General features: G+C 40.2%; 1 long non-coding RNA gene and 1 other non-coding gene across 2 annotated transcripts; one reads left to right on the top strand and one right to left on the bottom strand.

Annotated features, from left to right (window-relative positions):
* Nucleotides 1-4,917: 4,917 nt before the first annotated feature.
* LOC138741948 (uncharacterized) lies at nt 4,918-12,178 on the top strand. The gene is made up of 3 exons (XR_011343916.1): nt 4,918-4,981; nt 6,272-6,339; nt 12,058-12,178. It is a non-coding gene; the product is annotated as an uncharacterized lncRNA (long non-coding RNA).
* Nucleotides 11,001-11,103, bottom strand: LOC138742175 (U6 spliceosomal RNA). Its single transcript, XR_011343966.1, has one exon. It is a non-coding gene; the product is annotated as a U6 spliceosomal RNA (small nuclear RNA).
* Nucleotides 12,179-17,104: the final 4,926 nt, after the last annotated feature.

Below are 17,104 nucleotides of genomic sequence, written 5' to 3'. Positions count from 1 at the left end.
TTTTATGTTCAGAAAAAAAAGTGAACATCTATAACACCTGTGACCTTCAATTCAAAAGCAGAGCCCCAGCACATATCACCTTCTTAGGCATTCTCTGTGAAGATTCATGTGACTGAGTGGGAGTCAAACTCAGAACTGTAAATATAAAAACAAGAGGGTTAGCAACAGAACTAGGTTGTTAACTTGTGTCAGCTTGAATTTTGCCACTTAATTTGGTATCTGATCTTCGATAAGCTTCGAATATATGAGATGCATAGTGATTTACTGCATGGAAACGGGCCTTTCAGCCCAACTTGTCCCTGCCAACCATGTATCCTGTTTGCCTGCTCTAGGCCAATAGCCCTCTAGATCTTTCCTATCCATTTATCTGTCTAAGTCATGAGAATTGTACCCACCTTTCCCACTTCCTCTGGACACTCATTCCATATGCCCACTATCTTCTGTGTGAAAAAAGTGCACCTCATTTCCCCTTTTAAATCTTTCCCCTCTCACCTTAAGTCTATGAACTCCAGTTTTAAATTCCATTATCCATGAAAAAAGACTGACTCATTTATGCCCCTCATGACTTTATAGCCTCAATATGGTGCACCCTCAGCCTCCTGCACTCCAGGGAGAAATGTCGCAGACTCTCCAGCCTCTTGTTATAATTCGAGTCTGGTACTTGCAGTAATCTGATAGTTCAGTGGTGAGAGCACTAGACTTGTAAACTAGGGGTTGATAGTTTATTCCTCGCTGGGGCCTCATTTCTGTGAGAGGCGCTGGACAAAGTGGTGACTCTCTGCCTTCCTTATGTACATAAAGTTAAAGAATTTCATGTATTTTATATTCTAAATGTAGCATTATATGACAATAATGGAACCTTTGCCTTTTAATATTCTTGCAAATCTTTCCTTCATCCTTTCCAGCTGAATTATATCTTTCCTATAGCTGGGTGTGGATAAAACTCAGGAGTTTCCTGTACACTTGTGACATGACCATTCCTGGAACTGTTCTCAGTGCTCAGACTGATAAAGACAAGGGCATTAAAGGCCTCCTTCACCATCTGTTCAATCTGTATTGCCACTTACATGGTGCTGTGTACGAGTACCCCCAGTTCTCTATTCTACAGGACTGTCCAGGGCCCTACAAGCCATGCTCTGGCCTAACCCACCAGCCTCTCACTCTGAATTAAATTCCCTCAGCCCACTTTCTCAATTCATACGAATCCTGTTGTACTCTCAGACAACCTTCTTCACTGTCCACTACACCAGCAATTTTGCTGTCATCTGCATCCTTAGTAACCACGTAGCCCATAACTCAAGTCTAGCAGAGAAGGCCAAATGCACAGCACTGGACAACCTCTTGTGAAGTCCATCGTGGCAAGGGAAATTTCCAAAGTTTCTGAGCTTTCACTCTCAAAACCACAGTCCCTAAACTTGCCCCAGTAATGCTGACACAAGTAGAACAAACACATTGGACTAAATGGGAGAAACCTGCTATCAAAAGGAGATATAGAATCTTCTAATTGAATTAATTAAATTAGTTTAAATGTTTTAATTGTTTTAAGTGTGTGTGTGCATTTTAAGATACTTTTTAAAAAAATTCTAAACTACTGTATTTCAAATCATTACTTTCTAAAATAGTTTCATGTTCTAACGCAACTCAAATGACTTTGGACATTTGCAAATGTCATAGTTCACAAACAATCAATGGCATTGACAGTTCTGACAGTCACTGGAATGAGACCTCATTGTCTGTCAAAGCCTGCTGTAACCCCTGAGCCTGGATGGTGAGCATGAAGATGGTCTCGTGGTAGAAAGTCATGCTCTAGACCATGGCCCGAGGAACTGCTCGAGGCAGTGGGAGATCTGTCTTGTGATGTTTGCGTTGTTTGTGAGGGCATTGCACGACATCTAAAGATAAAGAGAGTATGTGGGCTGAAATAATATCCCCTGCTGGAATTTTAAATAAAAACAGAAGATCCGGGTAACTCTCGATGGGTCAGGCAGTGTCTTGGGTAAACTTATACCTCTCATTTTGTTCGTTTTAGATTGGTCACAGTGTTTGAGCTACCGAAAGAAAATAGACACACACCGAGAGCAGTTCAGTTTATACAAATGTTTATTACAAATTCAAAAGCTGATTTCAAACTACAATATGCTAGCCCTTCCCAACTATACTTATCAACGCTTGGACTGGTCCCAACTGCCGAGGCGAGGCAATGACTGCACACTTGTAGTAGGTTGTCGGGGCGCCAGTAGTAGCTTCTCCACCTCCCCTGACCGGGACGTTGGGTGGACTCTCGAAGTTCTTCTTCTTGCTGAGAGATGTTGCCACCTCTCGGAGAGTCTCAAACTTCAGCAGTGGGACCTTGCTTTTATTACCCAAAAACTGCTTACCCAAGCACCTATTCCCAGCACACAGCAAGAAAGATAAGCGAGCATGCTAGGCTTCTATCGAATAACATAATTTTCAGCTTATCACTTTGAATACAATGGTTTATTTTGCATCAAGGCTAGGCCTCTGGCAGTCTGTGACCAAAATAAGCAGGAAGATTAAATGTTCTTGGTATACATATGTCCTTTCTTCAGATAACAGCATCTCTGGCCCCTCGGTGGAATTTAGCTTATGTCTGCTGATTCTAAACAAACAAGCAGGTTCTCAGCCTTCCAGATGCAAAGGCTGCAAAAGGAAAAAAACACGATTTAAATCTTCCATTACAGGGAGTATCTGTAGAGAGGGAACAGAGCTAACATTTCAAGCAACCGGGCAATCTGAAGGAAGTGTGAGTTAAACAGAGATTGAAAATCCAAAAGCACACAGATGCTGGAAACTGCTGTACATTTTCACCAGACCTGAAACACGAACACAGATGCTCCATAACCTTTTGAGTATTTCTAGCACCTTTTATGTTATTGTAGATCTTTGATAGAAATTAACATGCAGCATCTTGAAAGAGGACAGACTTGGAAGTTGAGGAATAAAACTGCGATGTACTCACTCACTCACTCCCTCCTCCCCCATGTTTTGGGCCTGAACACATATCATGTTCCCTCTGGGCAGCCTTAAAAATAAGGGCATTGACATCAATTTTATTTTTAAACTTTAATAACCGCATCCTCATCTAGTCCCATTGCTTCCATCTCTTCTTTTCCTCCCCATGTCCTTTTTTTTCTTTCATTCTGACTTTTCTTCACCTCCCACCTTTCCTGGTAGTCTCTTCCCTTCCTTGAGGTGTCCCTCTACCTCACACAACTTCTGTCTATATCCTATCACATCTGCCACTTCCCCCCCAGATCCTGTCCCACTTCATACATCTATCACCTTTTCTCTGGAGTTTCGCTAACGGGTCCAGATCCAAAACCTTCACTGCCATTTCTATCCACAAACACTGTGTGACCTGCCAAGTGCCTCCAGCAAGTTTTTGTTTGCTTAAAATTCCAGTATCTGCAGCCTTTGTGTCTCTCTTTTTTAACTATATTCTCAAACAATTTTGATGCCTCTTGTTTAAGCAGGTCTCTGTTACATGAAACAGTTTGTGCAAACCCCATTTACACTGCCCAAGTAAAATCCTTGAAGTCAACTATTAATCCTTATTTGATGTTTGCACACAAGGCTGTAGAAACTGTGAACTCTGCTGGATTCCGACAATGAGATTTGAATGGAGTGGTAACCATAGTAGAATGATAATTCTCCCATTGTGTTCTTGGAATGAGATGCAAAACTCGTTACTGTTTGCACAGTTAATACCTGGACAGAGGTTTGAATCCTAGAACTGAGGAGATTTGTATATAATCTTTTTGTATTATCTCACCATAGACAGGAAAATTAAAACAAAGCCATGGCTAATGGTTTATCTGGGATGGATAAAACCATCCATTATTGGCAAGTCTATTTTTATTTTTAACAACTTAATTTAATGTATTGGGTATTACAGACCCCAACTGTGCCTAACCAAGCAATATACTTTCACATTGTGTCTTTGATTTAGTAAATGCGCACAAGCAAAATTCCTTTCAACCCTGCAAGGAATTTAAAGAAGTGCTGATTGGATTTACAATTTCAGGTCCATAGTGATTCAACTCGATGGCATGGTAGAAACTATTCCTCTGGCTGCATACAAAGAGATTTCCACTGGGCAAAGGCTCTGTTACAGTGAATAGGCGACCTGAGGTGTTGTTATTGAATGGGATTTCTATTCTGCATTCTTGTCAACTTGTACACAAGAAGTTGGCCTGCAATAGAGATTTGGCATGTCGACAAATAATCTATCTAGCTTCCACAGGTGTGCCGTGGTAAGTATTCTGCATTAAGGCCTGGTTAGAACCTCAAATTCCCTTTGAGACTTTATTTCTGAAGACTTCTCCTGGAGTCAACACATTGGGGCAACCAATGCCTTTACATTCTTAGGAGTATGAGGAGATTGGAATACTCTATCAAAGTCCCATAGGGGCCCTGTGTACTGAAAGGTTGTATCATGGCCTGGTTTGGCAAGTTGAGTGTCCAGGAATGCAGAAGGTCGCAAAAGATAGCAAATGCAACCAGATCCATCCAATCTCCAACCCACCGAGGACATCTACGTGAGGCGCTGCCTCCAGAAGACAGCCAACGTGGCAAAGAATGGCCATCACCCTTGTCATAACCTCCTCTCACTGCTACCTTTGGGCTTGAAGCTTGAAGACCAGCACCTCTAGGTTCAAGAACAATTTCTTTTCAGCTCTACGGCTCCTGAACCTCCTTCTGTAACACCGATCATGGACTGCTCCAAAACCACAAAAGGATTGAACTACGACAATACTGTGGAGGTGTGACCGGTGGAAGAACCGCAGCCTCTATTCAAATTCAGCAGGAGCTTAGTCACCTAATTGTGTCGTCATAATCGCAGCCCAGGGTGCACGTTGGGAGGGAGGCTGGAGTCAGAGAGAAACCTCTGACGACGCCATTTCCCCATGGCTGCCCTGCCACTGCCCCGATACAAGCGGGGCCGGTTCGCCACGAGGATGTGCGCCGCCACAATACCACATTTTCCTTCTTGTACTATAATAACTGAAATATTTGCTAACTTTTATACTTTGATTTTATTTTTTTTACTTAGTGTTACGCAAACTCTGTAATTTTTTTCATGAAGTACCTATTCAGCTACAGCAACTAAAACTTTCAGTGCTTATGTATATTATACAATATGTATGGCAAGTCTCATGATCATCTACAGTAATTTACTGGCACTAAATCACTGAATTTTTTGCACTAATTTATCTATTTGTTGCAGGAATTTTGTTTTCACTTTTTTTGCACCTGTAATGCTGCCACAACTCAACAGATTCCGTGACATGTTCCTGACAATAGATTCTGATCCTGATATTCAGTCCCTGCTTCCACTGCTGTTTGAGGAAGAGAGTTTCAAGGACTCGCAACCATTTGAGAGAAAATGCAATTAGGATCCCAATTTTAGTGATGTCAATCAAGAAGCAAAGTTTGGCATTAACCTGAAAACTGGTCCAGCCAGCTTGGGTTGAAAATATTTTGTGAACCAGTCAATTGGTTCAAATAGAACAATTACATATTTATAACCCACTGTAGTGAAGTATTCTATGCAGAGCTACTACAGATGTCGGTGTACATGTTGTGGAATCAGTGTACACGCTGTCGAGTTGATGCATAGGCTGAGAAGTCGATGTACGTGCTGTGGAGTCTAGTGCAAGACTGACCCCTCCAGGCTTGCATGCTAGGCTTATATACATAACTGTTTCTGTCGCATGGACAGGAAGTGATGTCATCAGTGATGTCATTAACCCAAATTAAGAACCTACATTGGATGTAGGTCAATTTCCCGCATTTTCCACAGCACTTCCGCCATTTTGGGGTGGGTTCACTTGCTTGTACGTGGGTCACCACACCATTGTAAAGTAAGTCAGCTTGTAATGGGTCTGGCATCCTCCAAAAGAATAACTTTATTCTGAAATTGAGTGTGTCTGCAAATTTGTTCAACTACATTTTCTCAAAAAAAAACTAAACTCTCTCAGATGTTTGCCCCTTTCCAATCTTTTCATTCACCTTGTCTGCCAGCCAGGGAATGCTTAGAAAAGTCTCTGATCCTGTAAAAAGCGCACTTCAGAACTGCCAGTACTTTAAAGATTTTTTTTTAAAACGTTCATAATGATGCCAGTAGCTCGTTGATATGGATTCTCAGGCAGCTTAACATGAATTAGCATCAAACGTGGATGCTCAAAGTTCAATCGTGAATTCTTTGGAATGTACCAGCATGTAATCTTTCTGTATTTGACCAAAGCAGATCTATCACATCAAGGGAGTAATGCCTAGAATGAAATCAAAGAGGGAAATGACAACATTAGATAGCAGGTAATTGAATTAACAAGCTTCTTTTCTCAATGGCTAATTGGGGCTCTTAGACACATTTCAAAGTATCTCAAATAGAATGAAAGGCTTTGTAATATCATGGTCTGAGAACGACATGTTATTGAATAACTGCTGTAGGCAACTTGCATCCATTGCAGCACATTGCAGAGTGAGTCGTTGTGAATTATGTACCTGTGCTATGTGTAGGGGTCCAATACTCGCAAGTTGTTTAATTAATTTTGATGTGAGAAACCTTCGTGTCAAATTTTTATCAAAACTTTTGATACTGGTAAATGTTCCTAATATCCAAATTAGGGTAATTAGAGATTTCCATATTATTAGACGGATAATAATCGATGGTATTTTTGTGTTATGCCAATGCACTTTTCCTAACTATACTTTGTCTCCACTTAAACTCTTTTGATAAAATGACAATTAAAATTTGGACAAACTTCCAAAAATTTATAGTCTCTAAAAGCCCCAATGGCAATGGAATCATGGGCCTCATCTTAGCTCTTGGACACAATCCTAACATCTGCGACTAAGGCCAGTGCCAAATTTTGGGTGAAGAGCCTTATGATGTTTCACTCGATTAATGGACATATTTCAATACAAGCGGTCAAAGCCGGGAAGGATTTAAATGTATGCACAAAAATATCTTACTTTTGTTGCAAATACTTTCACGTTAAATTATCTTTTTGAGGTTGGCAGTCTAGAATTGGACAAATGGTTTAGTGGCTTTTATTTCGGTTTGTAGACAAGTCCCGCATCGGACTTGTCAGCCACAAACGAGCCTGCAGCTGACGTGGACTTTTACCCCCTCCATAAATCTTCGTCCGCGAAGCCAAGCCAAAGAAAGAAAAAAAAGTAAATCCTTTGAGGGATGCAAATGTTGGTGATAATTGTTTTTTGCAATCTCTAATTGCACTGAGCCACGAGGTTTAACAATTACACTTAATTGGATGAAGGTAGCTGCTCAGTTCTGTGGTTGAGGGAGTTCCAAGATTTAGATGGAACAATGATGAAGAAACCACGATATATTTCAAACAAGATGGTAGAGGAGTTTTAAGGGGACCTAAAGCTGATGATGCTCCCATCTATGATCCTTTAGATAAGATCTGTTGGTTTGCATGGTGTTATTAAGAAGCCGCAGCAGGTCACTGAAGTAGACGATATGCTGTACAATTGTCGTGCAAAGGGTGATTGATTAGTGTGCAGATTTGTGTACCAGCTGTGTCCAGAAAGTTACTGATTTCATGAGGTTTTGGAGCTGAACTCATCCACATTGCAGAACGATAAAGCTCATGTTTATTGTCATATTATGCTTGGTACAGTGAGAAGTGTTCATTCCACGATCAGTCCAGCATGCAAAGTAGAAGAGCAAGAGTATGTTGTACTGAATGGTGTTACAGTGAAAAAAAATCAACTAGTACATGGTAAGGACAATATGTGAACATTATTGCGTCGTTCAATCAGGAGCTTGATGGCTGTGATTAAAAATTGGATTGTGAATCCATATTGTGACAGAATATGTTGTTTTATATTGTATATTGATATGATTTTGGGAGATAAAGTGTGGCAGGTTTTTTTTTAGTGTAGGTTACTGTGATCGTACAGATCTATCACCAATGTATATAGTGTATATAGTTACAGTATCTAGACTGTGCTTACAGCGATTGGCTGAGAGCTACGCCATGCCTATTGTCTGGGCCTTAAAGGGTTGTGTCCCTAGCCAGGTCGGATCATTCCGGACTGGTCGGCCACCTGTGAAGAGCTCCTGTCTTTTGCTAATAAAAACCTTGGTTTGGATCAACAAGTCTTTGGTTCTTTCGACGAGCTCTACAGTTACATACAAACATTTCAAAGCAGATCTCATTTAAGATCCTGGAGCTCTGCCCATCCTAGACAGGCCAGCTCCGAGAGCCTTTTCAAAAACTTTGAAGACTGCCCAAGGGACTTCACTAATGGATTGTTGTTTTGAAAAGCAACAGATAAAAGAACACATCTGAGCCGCAGGCTGTCTGAGTGGGTGTAAGGTAAAACATCATGAGATGGGAATGTGTAAGGAGTTACCCTGTGCAGGGCTGTAACAAGATGTGAATGCATCCTTGTACTTACAAGATAAGAGAGACATTGATGGATTGAGAGGCAGGAAGCTAGCAGGGAAAGGATAGCAACAGTTTTAGTCATTGGACAAGTAATGATATGATGATGTTCTAAGCACGTATCCAAGGGTATAAAAAAATCACCATTTTGCTGATAACGGCAGAATGCATTCTCCGACTAACATTGTTAGTTGCAAGTGTTACAATCCGGTAATAAAGAACAAAGAACCCTGATTTCGACTCAGTCTGGTGTTTGTCTCACTCATTCATGAACAAAGCAGACCTAACATGGGTCATGTGGTTTTGTAAGCAGAGAGTGTAAAACAGGTTTTTCTCTGAGAGAGGGACTGAGCAGCAGCTGGGACTAGAACAGGACAAGCTGGCAAGCTTGTGGGAAAAACCTCATTTTGAAGACGGGTTGTGGGTGCTTAGTTTAGCCTGGTCAATGCCCCTGTGGTCCATACCAGAGGAGAGGACTGGCTGCCTAATGTTTCACTTGAAATAAGAGAAACAAAAAGGAACTCTGTGGTGACCTGAAAGAAAGAGGTTATCATCTGGAAAACCCTGAAATGGCAAGTTTCTTCGGCAAGGAACTGATGTGGCTGATTAAAAGGATCAGTTTGCGTCCAGGACAACAAATCTCTCTCCAAAAACCAACAAGAACCTTCCCGAGCAGTAACCATTTACCTTTCAAGCACCAAAGCTTGCTGAACTTTATAAATGTTAAATTCTGTGCACAGTGTGAGAATTACCTGCAACCAGTGAACTTGGAGGAATGAGAAGTGAGATTGGACTGTGAATTAAAGAACTTTTCTAAACTTACACACAAATTACATATATGTGTGCTTAGAATTAGAAGGTGGTTAAGTGAGGTTAGTTAAGTTAATAGCATTAAGTTAGAGTTTGATCCTGTTTTCATGTTTAAAGATAATTAAAATCAACTTTGGTTTAAGTAACCCGTTGTCTTGGGGAATATCTATTGCTGCTGGGTTTTGGGGTCTTCTGGGCTTGTAACAATATTTTTGAACTATCTTCCTCCATGGGAGGAGGGAGATGAGACTGTAGTCAGAAGGACATAGGTCCTTCGATATGTTGGCTGCCTTTCGAAGTGGTGGGAGATATATATGGAGTTCATTGAGCAGAGAGAGATTTGAGTAATGTTGTGAGCTGTATTCACCACCTTCTGTGGCTTCATCCAACCATTATTCCACCATCAAAGCAGAAAATGCTGGATCTTCCCAACAGGCCAGGTAACATCACTGGAAATCCATCCATCCCATTCAACCCTTCCAGATTTAATGTAGAAAGGACAGGATTGTGAGCTGAAGTACATATACTGAATAGAATTTACTGAGTAAGTTAATGTAAACCAGTGGTTCTCAACCTTTATCTTTCCATTCACATCCCACTTTAACTAATCCCTATGCCATCGGTGCTCTGTGATTAGTCAGGGATTGCTTAAGGAGGTATGTGAGTGGGAAGGGAAGGTTGAGAATCTCTGCTCTTGACCCAATTGTTACTGAAATACTTGGCTTAGAAAAATTGTCATTGGCCCATTTCCTTTGGAGTTATGAAACCGTGCACATAACAAGTCAATTAGGTATGAGTAAAACAGTGATTTTCAAACTTTTTCTTTCCACCCACATCCCTGACTAATCACAGAGCACCGATGGCATAGGGAATTCTTAAAGGGGTATGTGAGTGGAAAGAAAAGGTTGAGAACCACTGATGTAAATGAATGTAGCCCTGGATGGCTTGAAGGGAACATTTACTTGCCCACATCCCATAATAAATTCCTTCAATTGGTTCTGAGCTCTGGAGTTCCTTTCTCAAACCATAAACACCTACTTGAAATTTGATCCTCTGATCATTTTATTATTCAACTGAACTAACTTCACTTTAATGTTGCCTTGTATCAGCCATTTTATGATATCACTGCTGTGATGTTTTGCTACGACAAGGAAGTTCTGTAAAAAAACAATATTGTCATCAAGCTAATCAACTGTGTCAGCTGCAGATCACAATCAAACCCAATTTGGTATGTCTATTCCATCTGTACATTTTACAAAATCATGGGATTAATTTTGGGAATGTCTCATGACCCAAATGCCAGAAGCCACTTCCAGTGTTTTGATGCTTTGCTTGTGGAGTCTACATCTAGGATATCCCTAATCTGTCCTGATAACCCCTTTCACACTTGCATCACAGTAAATCAGCCATTCAGTGTCCTGGGATAGGAATGGGGGGTTTGGCCTTTCACACTGGACCACTCCTAACCGGGACACTGAACACTTTCCCATTTGCAAGGGTCTATTCCCGGCATTTGGCCTGTTCTACCTTTAATTGGAAGTGCCTGCAATACAGTTTCCTGATCTTGACGCTGGGGTTTGTACCAGTGGTCGAGGCCAGCAATCCCCAGCACCCGATGATGTCATCTGACCAGATTTTGTCTCTTTAAAGTCTGATTGGCATTTGATTCCTGGGATCACTGGCAAGTGTGAAAGGGTCTTGAGTTGTCCAACAGGGGAGGTGAAATCGATATGCTTTTTTCTTTATTTTTAAAATATGGAATGCTTCATGAATTTCCATGTCATCCTTGTGTAGGGGACATGGTAATCTTCTATCATTCCAATTTTAGTATGGGTGCTTCTGAAGCGAGCACAGGGATATCCCATTGCATTGTAAACAAAACTTTCCAAGCTCCTAAGGCGATGGTGATAGAACAGGAACAATTTAATTTCTCATAATATTTTAGTCATCATGTTGGGGCCAGAATATACTTCAGCCCAGATTTCTCCACAGGATTAAGTTCAGGCTATAGGTTAGCATACAGCCTCTATTGGAGAAAACAGTGAGCTCCATTATGTGGGGTGCAAAACTGATATTCACTCCAGTCCTAGGGCTTCGTCCATGTCAAGTCTGTTTAAAATGACCCCCAGTCTCTCTGCAAGGCAACAACAAAACAGGGGTGGGTGGGGGGGTGGGGGTGGGGAGCTATCAGCAGTTTTTGACAAGTTTATCCTATTTTTTATAAAAATTATATTTGAATACAGGCAGAATGGTTTCCTTTCCTTATCATATGTTGCAGATGGATGCAGAAAGTGGTCCTCATTTAATTGACTGCAACCATACCATTCCCCCCACCCCCACCATCTCTCTAATCTATTATTTGGGAAAAGGAAATCATTCAGAACATTTTAATCTCTATCTTTTTTTTGGAGAAGTGAAGAATAATTTTAGTAAAATAATGGTGCCAGTTTTGTCTGGGCGTTAATTACACTGAATATAGCATCTGGTGAGGAAAGATGTGAAATAGTTCATCATTAATCACTGGATCAAATGAGGTTTTATGTCTGTCATTTCTGCAAATAGCCTCAGCCTGTTCTTCAGAGATTGAAGCTGTTGTTAGATATGACAATAAGGATCCAATCTAATGAAAGCCTGTGTGCATTAACAAACAAGTGCATGAAGTGGAGAGAATGGAATTAAATGCTCCCGCGGACAGAGGTCATTTGCAGAGGGTACAGTAATATGAAGATGTCGACACAGTCGTAATGAAAATAAATGACTTAGTTAAAGTGTATTTCATGATCAATACACTGTTTCAAATTTTTAGATTCTCTCCTTCGGGAATTCAGAGAAGCTCGTGTCGCTGCATCACCCCTTGAGAGATCCGGCCCTGCCTGCCCTCTCTTCGAGTGGCCTCCTCTAGTTTCCTCCCACATCCCCGACCTGCGCTGGTTGGTAAGTTTGTGACCGAGAAATAATCCTAATAGAGGTAAGCCACAAAAGTATCAAAAGGGCACGTGAGAGAGAATGAGAAGCAGGAGAAGGGGAAATGTGATGGTTCTGATGAGAGAAGAAATGGGCTGAATGGCCCGCTTGTAATTTTTAATGTTTAATTTGATTAAGAGATACAGCAAGTTAATAAGCCATTCTGGCTCAAAATCCTGTGCTGCCCATGTGATCAAGTAACCGATCGTCCATATACATCTGATATACGTTACCTTTTATAGGAAGCAGAGATCGTCAAATCAGATAAACATACCCTTGTCTCTCTATAAACACTACATTTTACACTAATGGATCTGTGTTCAACTAGGTCAGAAACTTTTTTTTCCAATTTTTAATATTTTTAATAAAAAACTGCTTGTTTTTTGAACCAGTGAGTAATATTCCTCATTGGTTTCATGAAGGTTGCTTTTAATTACTGGTTTCTAGTTCTTCCCACTAACTACTTGCATTTATTTGGAAATCTCTCAAGAACTTGGCAGGAGAATCTGGAATAGTCACATATTATGAAATTTGGTGAAGTAAAATTTTGTAAGGTTTCAGATACTCACCAATCAAGGCATCCCAGGTACAATTATTCCATTACCTCTCAAAGAATTGAGATACCAGAACTGGAACTCATCCAACTTCTGCAAATTAACCCTCAATTTCCACATCAGTCAAAACTACTGCTCACCACTGGGGCTATATTAACCACATGCGATTACCCTTGGACATAACATTCCCCACGCCCAGATCGGCATAGAGTCATGGAGTTGTACAACATGGAAACAAGCCCTTCAGCTCCACTTGTCCACGCTGACTAAATTGTCTACCTGCACTAATCCCATTTGTCTGGGTACAGCCATTATCTCTGTAAATCTTTCCTATCCATGGACTGGTCAAAATGTATTTTAAAAGTTTTAATTGTACCTCTGGAAGCCTATTCCATACACCTCTTTAATTCTTTCCCCTCTCATGGTAAATATTTACCCTCCAGGTTTAGACTTCGCTACCCTGAAAAAAAGATGGTAACTATTCACCTTCCCTATGCCCATTATGATTTTATATATCTAATAAGGTCTCACAAACATGCTCTAGTCCTTTTCTGTCCACCTACATACCATTTTGAGTAATCCCTATGCCATCAGAGTTCTGTGATTACTAAAGGATTGCTTAAGGTGGTATGTGGGTGGAAAGAAAAGTCCGAACACCATTGTTTTAATCGTACCTCATGGACTCGTTATGTGCACGGTTTCAGAACTCCAAAGAAAACGGGCCAATGACAATTTTTCTCAAGCAAAAGATTTCAATACCAATTGGGTCTCGAGCAATGATTCTCAACCTTCCCTTTCCACCCACATACCAACTTAAGCAATCCCTTACTAATCACAGAGCACCAATGGCATAGGGATTACTTAAAGTGGTATGGAAGTGGGAAGAAAAAGGTTGAGAACCATTGATCTAGCTTATGCATTCTCTCATCCAGGCCCAGCAATAAACTTGTGAATCCTTGTTGCATCCTTTCCAAGTTAATTCCGTTGAGCAGCACACCGATGATCATTGACTTTGCACATAGTTGAACACAATTGAGCTCACATCCAGGTCATTTGGTGGCATTCCCAAAATTCAAACAGGTATTTCACATGAATGAATGGATTTTAATGTCATGTCCACAGGGACAATGTGATCAAGAGATGCCATGATGTCTCACTTATTACAGCTTCCCCAGTACATTAAAGCACAATTACAACAAATATAAGTATAATTAACATAAAAGTAAGAAATAAAAGATAATAAATGTATGAGGAAATCAATTTTCAAAGTTGGTTAGGAATGTGGCAGTGGTGGTCTTGAAGAGGTTTAAAGTTTAGAGTAAGCTGGGAAGATCAAGACCCTGACAGCTGTATATCAGACATGGTCATTGGACTCCCTTGTTGGATAATTCATGCATTTATCCAAACCTACTGATCCCATCTGCTCAAATACTCCCCCTTGTCTGCTTGCACTCATCACCTCCCTTTCTTATTGGGTTCTATCAGCATTATTTTGTTGTCTTCACATCACCTCCCAGCTTCTATTGGTATACTCCCCCCCCCCCTTCCCTTCCCCAACACCCACAAGGCACCATCTGCCCATCAACCTTTACTCACCCAGATCTATCTGTTGCTTCCTGCTTCAACCCTTCCACTCACTTCTTTATACTGGTTATCTTCCCTTTACACTCTCAGTCCTCAACTCAAACTATCTATTGTCCTTTGTCTTCATAGTTGCCACATGAACTGCAAAGTTCTCCCACGTTTATTTTTGCAATCTCTTGTTTGTCAAGTGCTCAGATCAACCTTGATGTTCCTTCCACAAGGTACCTTTTGTGCCCAATTTCTATATCTGTAACAATTTTTACATATGGGTTGCACCCTGGAGATTGGATCAGTGCTTCTACCCCATCAAGAAATGAAATTATAGAACAGCATGAACTTGTGCATATCTCCTAAGGTAAATGTATCCAGAGGTGGAAAGGTCTTGATTGGTGAGATTCAGTCATAAAAATCCCTGCAGAAAAGATTGTAAACATGCAAAACATGATTTAATATCTGCCAGGATTACATAATGATCTTGAATTGCTTGTGGGAATATATTACCTGTCAAGAACACAGTCAAGCCACCATGCACACTCTTACAGCGTTGAATGTGGCCAACAAGACCTTTCCATTGATTGCTGTAATGGGAAGATTGATCATTTTCAGTACTCTTGGATAGTTAATTGAAAGGGATCGAAGTGAACCATCTACTTCAAATGAATTATCAAAGCATTGAGCTTGTTTTTTTTTACAGTTACCAAGAATGAAGATTAGTTCTGTTAACTTCTTTGGGCACTTTTGAAACAAAAGCAAACACCATCTTGCCACACCATTTATCTCCATTGGTGGGTGAAGTAATTAGAACCATCAGTGAGACTTTGAAGGAATAAGTATCACATGTACTTGGGCAAAAACAACACATTGATTTACAAATGTCAGCAATATATCTTGTCTCCTATAGATGGTGGAAGACCGATTGATTTCCTCCAGCATTTCGGTACGTTTTTACATAAAATAACGGTGTATTCCTCTATTAAAAAAATAATATACTGTAAAATAGTGTGATGGGCCCTTAGGATCCAGACGCCCAGCAGCAATAGAAATTCACCAAGACAAATGGTTACTTCAACAAAAGTTACTTTTAATTTTCTTTAAACATAAAAACAGGATCAAACTTTAACTCATTAGTAGTAACTTACCTAACTTAACCCCCTTCTAATTCTAAGCACACATATAGGTAACGTGTATAAGCTTAGAAAAGTTCTTTGATTCACAGTCCAATCTCACTTCTCCAAGTTCACGATTATCAGGCAATTCTTATACTGTGCTCAGAATTTTCACCAAGCTCTGATGCTTAAAGATCATGGGTTACCACTCAGGAAGGTTCTTGTTGGTTTCAGATAGAGATTTGTTGCTTGTGGGACACCCATAACTGATCCCTTTCGATCAGCCACTTCAGTGTCTTGCTGAAAAAACTTACCCCATCAGGATTTTCCAAATGATAATCTTTTCTTCTGCAGGTCACCACAGAGTTCCTTTTTGTTTCCCTTATTTCATGTGAAACACTCTAGCCAGCCATATCCTCTTGTATGGACCACAAGGGTTTTGAACAGGCTGAACTCAGAACTCACAACCCCTCTTCAAAATGTTTTTTTTAACTAATTGCCAGCTTGCCATGACTGCAGAAACCAGTTCTCTCTCTCTCTGAGAAAGCCTGTTTGGTCTCCTCTTGCAAAACCACATAATCTTATTAGAACAGCAAACTGCATCCAGACAGATTATGGTACCATTCATCTATTGCTTTTGAAACAATAATCCATTACTCCACAGCATGTCCAATTAACACCTATTTGTGAAGTCCTTCAACAAAGCAGTTTCCATTGTCTTTACAAAGGCACTGGGAGCCTGGACGGATTGGCTTGAGCAGAGCTCTTGCATTTTACATGAGATCTGTCTTGGGGTGTTTGTTTGTGACCTACACTAAAACCCCCAATCTAACTGTTCCAAAAACATATCTATATAAAATATGATATCATCTGTCACAATAGCCTAAATCACTAAAATTTATACTTCTGCTTAATTACTAAATTAGAATGTGAAAGATACATCTTCAGGGGAAAATGGCATAAAGATGGTTAAGATGGTTTGAAGAAGCTTTGTTGCAGCTTTACAGACCAACAGGGATCTTTTTAATGTGACTTCCACAGGATTAGACTGAACATTGGTTTTGTACACTATCTGATAAAGTTTGCTGTATTCTTCAATGGAGATTAAAATCAGGCTGAAAGCAAACCTCTGCCAAGAAAATTGGCTTAAAATATATTCTTTCCACCACATGATCACTGAAAGATACTGGAAATCTTTTGTGCTTGATCAATAGCACCTGAGCAGCAAAGAAAGTTTTATGACCAATGTAGGTGGTATTACAAGCACCTGTTTCACTTTAAGGGCTTAACCATTCACAGTTCACAGACTCAAGGGCCCCATTAAGTAATAACTATAAACCAAGTTAATGCTCTGAAAGAAGATAAAAGAACAAAGACTGTTTATTCAGGAAACAGATTGGACACTTAAAGAGAGTCATGTGATCATGAGTCATGTGTTTGGGAAACCTAAATAAACAAGCTTCATTATTTATCAGGCAGTCATCTGAGAAACACAAATGTGGTGGGCTTTGTGTGAAATGAACAATTTTGCTGATTCTTGTCAGGAAAAGTATTGAACCACCATGACCATTGTAATCGTTATTTTCATTGACCCATATCTGAGTAAAGGAAGCAGGATATTCCTGCATTTGGATTGTGACCATTT

This window comes from Narcine bancroftii, chromosome 8 (genome assembly GCF_036971445.1).
Source record: "Narcine bancroftii isolate sNarBan1 chromosome 8, sNarBan1.hap1, whole genome shotgun sequence".
NCBI lineage: Eukaryota > Metazoa > Chordata > Chondrichthyes > Torpediniformes > Narcinidae > Narcine > Narcine bancroftii.
This window is presented reverse-complemented; position numbering and strand designations above follow the sequence as displayed.